This window comes from Dendrobates tinctorius, unplaced genomic scaffold, assembly GCF_039654945.1.
Source record: "Dendrobates tinctorius isolate UK_male_01 unplaced genomic scaffold, ASM3965494v1 ptg000011l, whole genome shotgun sequence".
In the NCBI taxonomy this organism is placed as follows: Eukaryota; Metazoa; Chordata; class Amphibia; order Anura; family Dendrobatidae; genus Dendrobates; species Dendrobates tinctorius.
This window is the reverse complement of record NW_027361679.1, coordinates 96559159-96572770: the sequence shown is the minus strand read 5'-3', so window position 1 is coordinate 96572770 and position 13612 is coordinate 96559159. Positions and strand designations below refer to the sequence as shown.

General features: G+C 42.5%; 1 protein-coding gene across 1 annotated transcript in view; it reads right to left on the bottom strand.

The window, feature by feature from the left end:
• Nucleotides 1–13612, bottom strand: part of IL12RB1 (interleukin 12 receptor subunit beta 1) — a 241423-nt gene that overhangs the window by 210918 nt on the left and 16893 nt on the right. The gene's annotated exons all lie outside the window — the stretch shown is intronic.

Here is a 13612-nt window from a genome sequence, read left to right as displayed (position 1 = left end):
CACAGGAGAGGATTAGATACACGGCTCAGCAGACAGTATCACACAGGAGAGGATTAGATACACGGCTCAGCAGGCAGTATCACACAGGATAGGATTAGATACACGGCTCAGCACACAGTATCACACAGGAGAGGATTAGATACACGGCTCAGCAGTCAGTATCACACAGGATAGGATTAGATACATGGCTCAGCAGACAGTATCACACATGAGAGGATTAGATACAGGGCTCAGCAGTCAGTATCACACAGGAGAGGATTAGATACACGGCTCAGCAGTCAGTATCACACAGGATAGGATTAGATACACGGCTCAGCAAACAGTATCACACAGGAGAGGATTAGATACAGGGCTCAGCAGTCAGTATCACACAGGAGAGGATTAGATACACAGCTCAGCAGTCAGTATCACACAGGAGAGGATTAGACACACGGCTCAGCAGACAGTATCACACAGGAGAGGATTAGATACACGGCTAAGCAGTCAGTATCACACAGGAGAGGATTAGATACATGGCTCAGCAGTCAGTATCGCACAGGAGAGGATTAGACACACGGCTCAGCAGACAGTATCACACAGGAGAGGATTAGATGTCCAGCAGATGGCCAAGTGTTTTGAAACAGCAGGGAGCAGCTCCTCCTATATTTTGCAAGAGCAGGGCCTGCAGCTGGCCGTGTGTTTTGGAAAGAGCAGCTCGGTCTCCAGGAGCTCGTCCTGTATCCTCTCCTGCAGCTGGTATGTGCAGAGTGAACATCCAAGCCCTGTTATGCTGGAACAGTACAGCATCCAGGGCATGCAACAGAGTGTAAATGAAGCTAAAAGGAAAGCACTGGGCTCTAATAAGATGGTGCCTGGCCACACCTACAGCTGTGAATTGAGCTGCCCACAGAGGCGTGCCCAGTTCACTCCTGATGCTGCTGCAATGATACAGATAGGGTCAGCAGCCGACTATTGTCTCTTATGCCCAGGGACTGCCGTAAATGAACATGGAAAATGTCGTTCAGCAGCCAGAGAGGTAAGATGGCAGCCCCCAGTGGCTGCATTACTACAGAAAAAAAAATCCATACACACCACCGAGTCAAGCTTAGGGGACAATATCTTTTTATACTATTTTCTTTTTTACATTAAATTATGAAAAAACACGGCACCTTCCCTTAAGCACTTCTTCTGAGGTCTTGCAATTGTCTATTTCTAATTGCTATTTTCTCGCTACTATCCAGCTACATAAAGAGCACTAATAAGAGGTTTTTTTTTTCTATAACCACCTAATTTAGATTTCCCTCTTCTTTATGAGTGTTCCAAGCGCACAGCGTCGGACTGGAACACCTTGGGCCCACCAGAGAAAATCATTCTTGGGGCCCACTATGTAGCTACATAGAAATAAATACAAGACCACCAAATGTGCGGTAAAATGTGCTAATATCAGGGTATAAGGTAGTACAAATCTTAATTATGTAGCAGGGGTTGGGGTAGCCTCCCTCATAGAATATAAGGCAGCCCCCTCATAGAATATAATGTAGACCCCTCATAGAATATAATGCAGCCATCTCATAGAATATAATGTAGCCCTCCATACAATATAATGCTGCCCCCCTCATAGGGTATAATGCTGCCCCCCTCATAGGGTATAATGCACCCCCTCATAGGGTATAATGCACCCCCTCATAGGGTATAACACTGCCCCCTCATAGGGTATAATGCTGCCTCCTCATAGGGCATAATGCACCCCTCATAAGGTATAATGCACCCTCTCAAAGGGTATAATGCTGTCCCCCTCAAAAGGTATAATGCACCCCCTCATAAGGTCTAATGCATCCCCTCATAGGGTATAATGCTGCCTCCCTCATAGGGTATAATGCACCCCTTCATAGGGTATAATGCTCCCCCTCATAGGGTATAATGCTGCCCCCTCATAGGGTATCATGCACCCCCTCATAGGGTATAATGCTGCCTCCTCATAGGGTATAATGCTGCCCCCCCTCATAGGGTATAATGCTATATATATATATAGATAGATAGATAGATATACAGATAGATATATATATATAGAGAGAGAGAGATATAGAGATAGATATAGATAGATAGATGATATAGAGATAGATAGATATAGAGAAAGATAGATAGAGAGATAGAGATATATAGAGATAGCTAGCTATAGAGATAGATAGATAGATAGATAATGATAGATAGATATAGAGATAGATAGATATAGAGATAGATAGATAGATAGATAGATATAGAGAGATAGATATAGATATAGATATATAGATATAGAGAGATATAGATAGATAGATAGATAAGTATAGAGATAGATAGAGAGATAGATATAGAGATAGTAGATAGATAGATATGGGATAGATAGATATAGAGATAGATAGATAGATAGATAGATAGATAGATACAGAGATAGATATAGAGATAGATAGAGATAGATAGATAGATAGATAGATAGAGATAGATAAATAGATAGATACTGTAGATATAGAGATAGATATAGAGATAGATAGACAGATAGATAGATATAGAGATAGACAGATATAGAGGTAGATATGGGATAGATAGATAGATAGATAGATAGAGAGGTAGAGGTAGATATAGAGATGGATAGATATAGAGATAGATAGATATAGAGATAGATAGATAGATATAGAGATAGATAGATAGATAGATAGATAGATAGATAGATAGATAGATAGATAGATACAGAGATAGATATGGGATAGATAGATAGATAGATAGATAGATAGATAGATAGATAGATAGATAGATGGTGATGATGATTTGTACATTTTAGTGCCAATCTTTTACATTCTCGGGGTAACACCAAAAAGTAGCTTAAAATGGTGCCTAAATGTGGCCCCTGGGTCCCGTATTCAACTTATGGCTGGATCATGTGCACTTGCTTACAATGGTGGGGATCAGTCTGGGCCGTAAGTGACTCACGCGTCAGCATGGGGTGGTGAGTCACATAGGGACCCCACATCCCGACCACCTCTGCAAGAAGGGAACGCGGCCGCCGTCACCTAGCAGCGGCCCAAGTCGGCATTCGGGCCCCGGACCCTCCCACGTGACGCCAGCGGCGGGTGAGCAGCACTCCGGGCAGCAGGCACTGAGCGGTGAACAGGCAGGTCCGGTGCACAAGACCATGACTCACACACTGTCACTCTCAATGGCCCCTCTCCCCGGGGGTTCAGGCTGGTGGGAGGCAAGGACTTCAGCACTCCGTGCTCACCATTTCCCGGGTAAGTGCGCAACTGTAGGAGCTGGAAACTTACAAGTAGAGGCTGTGGATGCCCAGCTGGCAGGGATCATTGTGCTGTCATGCCGTGCTCATCATCCTCCCTGGCATGGGCTCTGGGTCAGTTGAGGGCGGCACCGGCCCTGATTTACGGCCGCATAACAGCTTACTGTGCTGGGGGGGCGGGGCCCCTGGGGGAGTGGAGACCATGAAATGATATTCACTGCTTCCCACGCCCATGTGGGCGTGGGAAGCAGTGAATATTCATTTCTCTTTAGCAGCGGGGACAGGGGCTCCTGCCTCCTGTCACCCGCTGCTGCTCCGCTGGCACAGGGCCCCCACATCACTGGCTGGGGGCCCCTGGAACAGTGGGGGGCCCTAGGAAACTGCTGGCCCTTTATACTAGCAGGTGCCAGGGCCCAACAGATGCCAGGGCCCACCGGAGAATCCTCTGGTTCTCCGGAGGGCCAGTCCGACGCTGCAAGCGCACACTAATATTATGAGTTATTTTACCTTATTTCTTTGACACCCTTGTGACATGTGTCTTAGTGTTTGCTGTTGGAATTACACTCATACACAAGCGCCACTGAATCTCCATTTGTAATAAATAACATTTTCCATATGTCTACTTTACATCTGCACAATTTTGGAAACAAAATTTTTTTTTTTGTTAGGAAGTTATAAGGGTTAAATTTGACCAGCGATTTCTCATTTTTTCAACAAAATTTACAAAACCATTTTTTTTGGGACCACCTCACATTTGAAGTCACTTTGAGCGGTCAATAAGACAGAAAATATCCAAAAGTGACACCATTCTAAAAACTGCACCCCTCAAAGTATTCAAAAGCACATTCAAGAAGTTTATTAACCCTTTAGGTACTTCACAAGAATTGAAGCAATGTGGAAGGAAAAAATTAACATTTAACTTTTTTTCCCCAAAATTTTTCTTTAGATGCAATTTCTTTTATTTTGTCAAGCGTTTCAGGAGAAAATGAATCACAATATTTGTTGTGCAATTTCTCCTGAGTATACTGATACCCCATGTGTGGAGGAAGACCAATCTTTAGGCGCACGGCAGTGGTCAGAAGGGAAGGAGCATTATTTGAGATTTTGAATGTCAAATTGGCTGGAATCGAGAGCAGATGCCATGTCACGTTTTTAGAGGCTCTGATGTACCTAAACAGTGGAAACCCCCCATAAGTGACCCCATTTTGGAAATTAGACCCCCCAAGGAACTTATCTAAATATGTGGTGAGCACTTTGAACCCCCAAGGGCTTAACAGAAGGTTATAACGTAGGGCCGTAAAATTAAAAAATCATATTTTCATCCCCAATTTTTATTTTCCCAAGGGTAACAGGACCCCAAAAGTTCTGGGCAATTTGTCCTGAGTATGCCGATACCCCATATGTGGGGGTAAACCCCTATTTTGGCACATGGCAGAGCTCGGAAGGGAAGCAGCACCATTTGACTTTTTTGGCTGGCATTGAGATCGGACACCATGTCACATTTGGAGAGCCCTTGATGTGCCTAAACAGTGGAAACCCCCACAATTGACCCCATTTCAGAAACTAGACCCCCAAAGGAACTTATCTAAATGTGTGGTGAGAGCTCTGAACCCTCAAGGGCTTTACAGAAGTTTATAACATAGAGCCGTAACATTAAAAAATCATATTTTTTCCACAAAAATGATCTTTTCATCCCCATTTTTTATTTTCCCAAAGGTAAAAGGACCCGAAAAGTTGTTGTGCAATTTGACCTGAGTACGCAGATACCCCATATGTGGGGGTAAACCACTGTGTGGGTGCTTGGCAGAGGTCAGAAGGGAAGGAGCGCCGTTTGATCGGATGCCATGTCACGTTTGGAGAGACCCTGATGTGCCTAAACAGTGGAAACCCCCCACAAGTGACACTATTTTGGAAACTAGACCCCCCAAGGAGCTTATCTAGATGTGTGGTGAGAACTTTGAACCCCCAAAGGCTTCACAGAAGTTTATAAAGTAGAGCCATGAAAATAAAATAATCATATTTTTTTCCACAAGAATGATCTTTTTGCCCACAAATTTTTATTTTTACAAGGGTAACAGGAGAAATTAGACCCCAAAAGTTGCTGTGCAATTTGTCCTGAGTATGCTGACACCCCATATGTGGGGGGAACCACTGTGATCGCCTTACTGCGATCCTTGGGAGGCAGAATGCACAAATCCACAAAAGGTGAAGAATTGGTTTTATTTTTTATGCCGTTCCTCGTGCGGTATTAGTGATTAGGCGACTTTATTCTCCAGGTCGGTGCGATTACAGCGATACCAGATTTATATCCTTTTTTCACGTTTAGCTTCTGTCACACACTAAAAGACGCTGTTTTTAGAAGAATTTTTTGTAAGAAATTTTTGCATCGCCGTATTTTGAGAGCTATAATTTTTCCTTATTCCCGCCGACAGAGTCATATGCAGGCTTGTTTTTTGCGTGATGAGCTGATGTTTTTATCGGTACCATTTTTGGGCACATAACGTTTTTGGATCGCTTTCTATTCCGATTTTTGTGGTGGCAGAATGAACAAAAACTAAAAAATTCAGGAATTGTTTTTTTCTTTTCCTCCGTTCCGCGTGTGGTAAAATTAGCATGGCAGCTTTATTCTTCGGGTCACTATGATTACAGTGTTACCTCATTTATATTTTTTTATGTTTTGGTGTTTTTTTACACAATAAAAACTTTTATAGAAAAAGACAGCTTCTGTCTGTCGAAACGCGTTGTGGATATTTAATAAAGGACTGTAATTTTATACTTCTAACACTCTTCCAGTGTGTGCGCTTCTTTAGACTGGGTTCATTTTTAGCTCTGCAATTTTTGTGGTAATAACTCTGGAACGCTTCAACATATTCCAGTGATTCTGAGAATGTTTTCTAGTGACATATTGTACTCCATGATAGTGATAATTTGTTTGATATGACTTGATTTGTGAAAATATTGGAAATTTGTTGAAAATTTTCGCAATTTTCAAATTTTTAATTCTTATGCCATGTCCTATGCTAAGTAGGACATTAAAGACAAGAAATTAAAAGAACATGACATTTACAGTAACAGATAATAAGGTGCCGCACGTGTTACATGTGCACAGTGTCCACTGTCCACAGCAGGGAGAAGGCAGTCAAGGGTGCCCCGCCACCTCCTTTTACATGCATTGAGTGGGGCCACGTCCTACTAATTGGCATGTGGCCCGGGAGTATGAACGTTGCATACTTGCAATGAAATGACTACCATTCCCGGAACCGGGACCGGAGAGTCCTCACAGCATGCAGTGCATGCAACTCCTTTAACTGAACCCCCCATACAACCCCTTTAACAGAAAACCATTTGGTAGACTAGAAGATGCAACAAAGGTGGCGGGCCGTCAATGCACATGCAATTTTTTACATAGTTTAGCGGTGGGCAGCTTTTTAAATATCTGAAAACCCCCTTAAAGAGGACTAGCCCTTTAAACATCTAGACCCTTTAAATAAGTATAAGCCTGAGAATTCTTTTTATGCAATTTTTGACCTGTCAGCCTGCAGATGTGTGTGAAGAATGTACTCAGAAATATATTTGGAAGCCACATGAACCATGAGAAAAAAACTGAAACTTTAATCCTATAACCACTTCCTCTCAGAAGCCCTCTCCTATAACCTATTTCTACCTATCTGTTTCTATAGCCAGTCATACGTGTTTATACTAACCTACTTTTTATTTTCGTTTCAGCTTTCTGAGACTAAGAAATTAAGTTTATTGAAGTGCGGAATCTACATGCCTCTTGTATGAATATTGTGATGTCACGGGTGACTGGATACTCTGCCTCCAACAGGGCGAATTTCTATGACACCCGTGACCCTGGATACACCGCCTCCAGCAGGGCGAATTTAAACAATGAAACGTGCAGCCGGATACACCGCCACCAGCAGGCGAATTTCAATAGTTACACGTGTATCTGGATACACCGCCTCCAGCAGGGCGAATTTACAGAGATAAGGGAAACACCAGGGAAACCGATACAATGGAGGGCCCTGCAATAGGGAACGGGGACGTGGAGACCTCCTGCACTCCCCTGAGTCAGTGTCTCTACACTCCTGATGGTCCCTAAGCAGGTTCCGCACCTGGCGACGAGTAGGATACCTAAAAACCCTAGCTCGCCATGCACCTATCCCTTTCTAATGAAATGGACGGTGCAGAAACTAATCCCACCACTGCACTAAAACACACATAAGGAAAAATTACAAACAGGGAAAAACCACTTAGCTTAGCTCTGTTGCTATTGCTCCCAGCAACAGAGTCCAGCACCTGAGTGCATCTTTCCTCCTGAATAGCTGCTACTTCACCAAAGCTCTGTCAGAGCTGCAAGGAACTCCTCACTGTCGCTCCTTCCACACCAGGACTCTGACTGAGCTGCAAGGAACTCCTCTCCAGCTCCTTCCTCCACCAAGGATGGTTGGAAATGACCAATATCACCAACAGTGAGTGAGACCACCTGACTCTCCTTTATAGGCAAGAGCCAGAGCAATCACACCTGCTAGTGATTCCTGCATATTAATACTAGCCACCACCGGGGGCAAAACTAGAACTAAAGACACCACTGTGTAATGACCCTAATGGCCACCGGGGGCAAAACTAACTTTAAGCAAACAGCTTAAAGGGAAAAAAAAGGTTACATGTGCTTTTATCTGTCACAATCCAGCATGGATCGTGACAAATATATTTATTCACAGTGCAGTAAAATCTCATGTCTCTGTTCAATACTCCATCGGAGCCCACATTCTCCTTAAAGGGGTTGTCCAATCCAAAATAACAAGTCTATAGTCACTCTGTGTGACTGCAGACTTATGAATTTCCCCAGTGCATGCGCTGTGTGTTTTGTCAGTTTTGCATGTGCTTGTTATCAAAAATAGAGACGACCCCATGTCATTTTTATTATTTATTTATTTATAGCACAGGCACCAACTGATGAATACTCCCATCAGTGGCGCCTGCTCTTGCTGTTATCAGTGACAGCAGGTGTAGGCACAGTGCTCTCTCATCAGCAGACACGTGTGACTGGAGGTAACCTTTTTACCACCGGTCACAGCTGCTGGCTTACTGTCATCTGACAGAGTGGGAACTGTAGCTCTCTGATCGGCAGTCATGATCTTACCGTCGTTGAGAGCTGCCGGTGGTTCTCACTTTGTCATGCAGATGACAGGGTGGGAAAAAACTGTTTAGGGTGCCAAACCCAAACAGGTTTTCCTGGTGAAGTCTGTGTTCGGGGTCCGTGACCGAACACTAGGTATTCGGTACGGACCGTGAAGTTTACTGTTCAGGTTCGCCCATTGCTACTCAGGATATAAAGGACATTTTGCCAGATTGTCACACTAATGGCCCACAGGGTTGCAACTTTTCATTCTTATTGTAGATTTTATCATGTCTAGTTTACTGTTGCTCAGTCTCACCACTGCCTGATCTTTCCTTAAAAACAGAATCTGCATGAACAAAAAATTGGAATCTTCTGTCTGACTTGTGGTTTCGCAGTGGGAAAGGCAATACCTAGTTACTGTAATATCCACACGTTATGAAGAATTCAAGGTATTAAACTTTAGATATGTTTTATTCTTCGTCCTCCAGCACACAGCATAACAGTTGCATTCCCATGCTACACAGAAGTGAAACTGAAACTTCCCTTCTCATCCCTCTTGTCTCCACCCCCCAAGTCCCATAAGTCTGGCTTGCTTAAAGAGACATATCTAATTATTATACATTACATCATCCCCTTTTTTTTTTTTTTTTTTACTATAAATAACCTATATTACTGATAAATGCAACAACATGAAAACGTCCAAAGAAATCATATGTCCGTTTTGTCTTATTTGTTCAATTCCAAAACCAGAGAAACAAACAAAAAAAAAAACAAAACAAACAAAACTGTAGTTACACTTCTTCAATAAGCCTCGATGGAGCTCTTCTCTCTCGTGTAGGATAACGTCTGGGCTCATTGAGAGGGTTCATTGTTGATGGACCAGCTACCTCTTGTTGGTCCTCTCCACCATCAGATACCAAATCTTCCACCAAAGAGAGTTCATTGTCATCATACTGCGGTATGACTTTAAAATATGAAGAATTTCGCGTTATGGAGTGTCCATCTCGTTCAGCTGTGATAATGCTGCCTTTCCTTTTAGTAACATAATATTTTGCAGGACCATATACAGGTGAGGTCTTGTTGGTTGGTCTTTGACGTACCACCACGACATCCCCTCTTTCGATGGCACTTGACTGTGTCCTTCGCCTTCTCTCTGCATAACGTTTCATGACTTGTTTGTTGGAGAAATCTGTGGATCTCACTGAGGAGTCACTCGGTCGGGGATGGCTGGTCACATCAGGGAGACGTATACGCAGGGTTCTGCTGAACATTAAATGAGCTGGAGCAGCATTAGTAGTGGAGTGTGGCGTATTGCGGTAATTACGCATGAATTTGTATAATGACTGTTTCAGTGGGATGTGCTCCAGACTCGCTGCCTTGATACGTTTCCTCAGAGTGCGCATAAAACGTTCCACAATTCCATTGGCTTGCGGCCAGCAAGGTGTGATTTTCCTGTGATTGAATCCCAAGTATTCAGAAAATTGTGTAAACACATATCCATTGAATGGAGGTCCATTGTCTGTTTTGACCACTCTTGGAATACCATATGCCGAGAAAATGTCGTCCAGCTCTGGTATGACATTATTAGCAGATGTTGAGGAGATAAATGAAATGACAGGGTATCGAGAATATTCATCAATTGTTACGAGAATGTATTGGCCATTTGGCAATGGTCCATATATATCGACTGCCACTTCCTCCCAGACAGCAGTGGGTAACGGAGACATTTGTAATGGCTCTAAGTTTGATGATGGAGTGATTAATTGACAAGTAGAACAGCATCTAATCTTTTCTTCCACCAAGTGATCCATATTTGGGAACCACACTTTTTCTCTGAGTAACTTCTTTGTGCCAACAATTCCTAAATGACCTTCATGTACTATCTGTATGACTAAGTTACGCAAAGTCTTAGGTACAACTAGTTTGGTACCTCGAAGAATGAGGTGTGCTTCAGTGACTGATAATTCCTCATGTACGTTTGAGAATAGTTTTAACTCTTTCAGATCAATCTCAGAATCAGGAAATTTTTCCTTTTGAATTTCATGCCACCTTCGATTTTGGATGATTTGTATTAGGGCACAGAGTGTCTTGTTTCATTTATAAATTGATCAAGAGAAAGTGCTTTTGGCACGGCATGATCTGTAACAAAACGTAGGTATTCTTCAATGGAGGAATGCACAGGTATATCATCATTAGTAGGATGTCTTGAAAGATAATCAGCCGGATTGCTGTATTTTCCAGGTTTGTGAACAATTTTATAGTTGTAGTCCTGTAGACGTAGGCCCCATCGTTCAATTCGTGCAGGCATTTTAGCTCTGGGATTTCCAAAAATTGTAAGAAGTGCTTGATGATCTGTGACAATGGTGAAGGGAGCTCCATAGAGAAATAAGTGAAAGTGTTCACATCCCCAGACAACTGCCAAGCTTTCCTTTTCAGGTTGAGAATATTTTCTTTCAGTGTTTGTTAAGCTCTTACTTGCATAAGAAATGATGTGAGGATTTTGATTGTTATCCTTGTACTGTGCTAGAATAGCACCCAGTCCCACGGGACTGGCGTCCACAATCAGTTCAGTTCGAAGAGCTGGATCAAAATAAGCCATAGTAGTTGTCGAGCAGAGTTCATTTTTAATCGTTTCAAAAGAGGCCTGACAGTCTTGAGACCATTGAAAAATACAACTTTGTTTTGTAAGTTCCCGTAGTGGATTGCTGATTGTTGAAAAATTCGGAATATATCTAGCACAGTAACTTGCCATTCCAAGGAAAGAACGCACTTCACTGGCATCCTGTGGAATTGAGGCTGTTCTGATAGCTTCCACTTTCTTGGGGTCTGGTTGTACTCCTTTTGCCGAGAAGATGTGACCATAGAATTCTAATGAACCCTTGTCAAACTCGCACTTCTCTTTGTTTAAAGTGAGTCCAGCAGAAAGCAGGCATTCGAAGATAGCATATAAAGCACGATTATGCTCAGCTTGAGTTTTACCAAAAACCAATATGTCATCACTGTAATTAAAGGCATTTGGGATGTGTTGAATGGCACTCCTTATTGCATCCTGAAAAATTTCTGCTGCTGAGCAGACTCCAAAAGTCAATCTTTTGTATCTTCTGAGGCCCACATGGGTGGAAAATGTGGTCAAGTATCGGGACTCTGGACTCAGTTCTAATTGATGATATCCCTTATTGAGGTCGAGCTTTGAAAAGACGGTGGCTCCATTTAATAAATGAATAATGTCATCAATCGTAGGTGAGATATGTCTTTCCCTCTGGATAGCGGTGTTGGGCAGGCGCATGTCAACACACAGTCTCACTTGATCAGGAGTCTTTGGTTTTGGAACTACCACAAGTGGAGAGACCCACGGAGTGGGACCAGTAACAGTTTCAATAACGTCCTCATCCATGAGCAATTGGAGTTCCTTTTCTACCTTCTGTCTCAGGTGAAATGGAATACGCCTGTGAGGCTGGGCTACTGGACGAACATTGTCATCCACATGAAGGTGTACTTGAGAGTCCTTTAGTTTTCCCAAACCACTAAATAGGGAGGGAAAGCTGTTCACCATAGTTTGTACATCCATATCCGCAGGGTCAGTTATGGTATGAATAATCTGGATGAGCCCTAGCTCCAAGGCAGTGTGATAGCTGAGAAGACAGCCTGCCGATCCTTGTAATGTGTGGAAAGTGGTTTTCTGCCTGTTTTCTTTATACCTAATTTCAGCATCAAATTATCCCATTATAGTTAGAGGTGTTTTAGATCCATAAGGAAAGATTTTAGTCTGCACTTGTTGTAACACTGGCCTTGTTTTCAATTGTTCATATGTAGTGCCATCTATGATATCCACTGAAGCTCCTGTATCTATTGTAAAGGTAATGTCAGTGTTGCAGATTGAGAGTGTAACACAGGGAGACTGTACTGAACCAGTGACAGAGGTAGTGAACACATAGTTCTCAGTCGCAGACATTTCTTCTGTGTCCTGATTTATCACTTTTACATCTGCAGATTTTGACATAGGCAGCGGAGGCTTGTAGTGCGCTGATTTGCAAACAGCTGCAAAATGATTCCCTTTTCCACATTTACTGCAGGTTTGTCCCATAGCTGGACATTTGTTCTGGTGGTGAGGGAAATCCTGTCCACATCTATAACATTTCTTCTGTTTCTGGGCTTGTTTGTCTGGTAAATTTTTCTGTTTGAGATTATGCACAAGTAATTTATCCCCATTTTCCATTACGGTAGCCTGATGATCTGCTATTTCTATAGCACGGGCCATTTTGAGCAAATCATGTAGAGAGATATCCTGCTGCAGAGCCTTACGCCTTAGGTTATTAGACGAGCAGGTGACAATTATTTGAGTTAGGATTTCATCATCTACATCTGTAAAGGCACATCCATGTGCTAACTCTTTCAGCCGTGTGACATAAGTGTCTATGGACTCTTCTGGAAGCTGCTTGGCAATCCTGAATTTATATCTTTCATATCTGATGTTCTGTTTGGGGTTGAAATAGCCAGTGAGAGCTTTAGTGCAGTTGTATGTGTCTGTTTCTGCTGCAGGTAACGTACTGTATATGTCATAGACTCCTGTGCCTGCACAATGCAGGAGCAAAGCTCTCTTTCTTTTCTCCTCCTTTATGTCCATGGCTTCTAGGAAATTCTCAAATCTGTTTAGCCATTTTCTCCAGTTATGGGAGAGATTAATGACATCAGTCATATCAAACTGTGGGAATGTGTGCAAGTAGTCAGCCATGATAGAGTCTCTCAGTGGTGCTGGCGTGTGAAGCGGTAAAATAGGGTCCGTACTCACAGCAGTAGGTGATTATATCCCATCCTCGTCGCCAGTTGTAATATCCACACGTTATGAAGAATTCAAGGTATTAAACTTTAGATAAGTTTTATTCTTCGTCCTCCAGCACACAGCATAACAGTTGCATTCCCATGCTACCAGAAGTGAAACTGAAACTTCCCTTCTCATCCCTCTTGTCTCCACCCCCCAAGTTCCATAAGTCTGGCTTGCTTAAAGAGACAGATCTAATTATTATACATTACAGTTACAATAGGTCTATGCCAGATAAATAGATGAGACTTTCTCAATGCCTATAACAAATCCTTGTTGTTTAAAAAACAACAACTTTTAAATAGATTTTTTTGTATCCTAGAATGTTAGTCTCAGTACTGTACTTGAACAGCTGATAAGTAAATGAAATAAAAATACTTAGAAGAAAAGTTCTTGTTAATTATCATTTTATAATTTGTAT